General features: G+C 40.7%; 1 non-coding gene across 1 annotated transcript; it reads left to right on the top strand.

Moving 5' to 3' along the window:
• The first annotated feature begins 890 nt into the window (after positions 1-890).
• Positions 891-996, top strand: LOC145577150 (small nucleolar RNA R71). Its single transcript, XR_014098636.1, has one exon. It is a non-coding gene; the product is annotated as a small nucleolar RNA R71 (small nucleolar RNA).
• The last annotated feature ends 508 nt before the right edge of the window (positions 997-1,504 follow it).

Below are 1,504 nucleotides of genomic sequence, written 5' to 3'. Positions count from 1 at the left end.
TTTGTTCTATGTGAAGAAGAAGAGGATTGAACATAGGAATTATCATTTTGGGACTTTGGAGCAAATCCGGGTGGAGGGCCTCTTTGAGCATTGTTTTGAAAAATGCCTCTACCTTGATTGTTCCAATTACCCCTATTTTGATTTTAACCATGACCTTGATTATGGTTACCACTACCTTGATTATGATTCCCGTAACCTTGGTTTTGATTACCATAATTTTGGTTTTGATTTTTGCTACTATAACCTTGATTGTTATAGTTACCTCAAGAACCTTGGTTCCTATAACCACCACCTTGGTTATAGTTGTCAAAATTGCCATGATTATTGTAATTCCTATTCCATTGACCTCTTTGACTCTTAAACCAAGAATCATGATTATTTGACACATAGTTCACATGCTCATTCACATTTCCATCTTGATCATCACAAACATCCATACATGCATGAGGGCAACTAGAAACATCGTGATCATACGACCCACAATCATCATAAAATAAGCATCCACTAGGCATGTTATTAGAAGGAGGGGGTTGAGAATTAGAAGACATACCTCTCCCCTTAGATTGGGAGGGAAGACTTGAAACTTGGTAGGTAGCACTTTCCAACTTTGCCTTGATAGCGGACATCTCCTTCCCCAAGTTTGTCATTTGTGAGGATAGATTGTTGATTGCATTTAGATGATCAACCGAGTACACCGAAGAGCTACTCTTGCTAGTTGACTCTCTTTCTCCATCTTGCCAATCTCTATAATACCTCACTACGTTTTCAATTATGTCCACCACTTCCTCTTCCATTTTGTTCATGATAAGACCTCCGGCTCCTCCATCTAAACATGATTTTCCTTGAGGGCTAACGCCTCCATAGAAGATTTGAATGATTTGATAGGTTGGAATTCGTGATGAGGACACTCTCTTTGATACTCTTTGTATCTCTCCCATGCTTCATAGAGGCTCTCACTTCGCTTTTGCTTGAAGCCTTGAATCAAAGCTCTAGCCTCCGTCGTTTTCTTTTGAGGATAGAAACGGGATAGAAATTCCTTGGTAACCTCGTCCCATGTCCTTAGAGAATTCGGCTTAACCTCCTTGTCTAGCCATTCCAAAGCACGCCCTATGAGAGAAAAGGGAAAGAGCTTGAGGCGGATGATTTCATGGGAAATTCCGTTCACCTTGATAGTATTGCAATATTTTTTGAACTCCTTGATATGGTTTAGTGGGATTTCATGCTTGGCCCCACTAAATTGTCGCCTTTCTATCAAAGTGAACATTGCCGGTCTTATTTCAAAATCATTTGCTGGTGTTGTAGGTGGAGCAATCCCACTCTCAAATCTATATGCACCGGGAATCCCCGATTCTTTCAATGCCACTCTCGGATTTTCTCCCATTCTTGCTTGTTCTTCTTGTTGTGGTTCTTCGTCACTTGAAATGCTAGGGCTCAAAGATCGTCTAGCACCCCTCAACCTTGCAATAGTTCTCTCAATTTCCGGATTAAATGGCACTAGTGAATG

This window comes from Chenopodium album, chromosome 13, assembly GCF_948465745.1.
Source record: "Chenopodium album chromosome 13, dcCheAlbu1.1, whole genome shotgun sequence".
NCBI lineage: Eukaryota > Viridiplantae > Streptophyta > Magnoliopsida > Caryophyllales > Amaranthaceae > Chenopodium > Chenopodium album.
The sequence above is the reverse complement of the archived record's forward strand: the minus strand, read 5'-3'. Positions and strand labels throughout refer to the sequence as shown.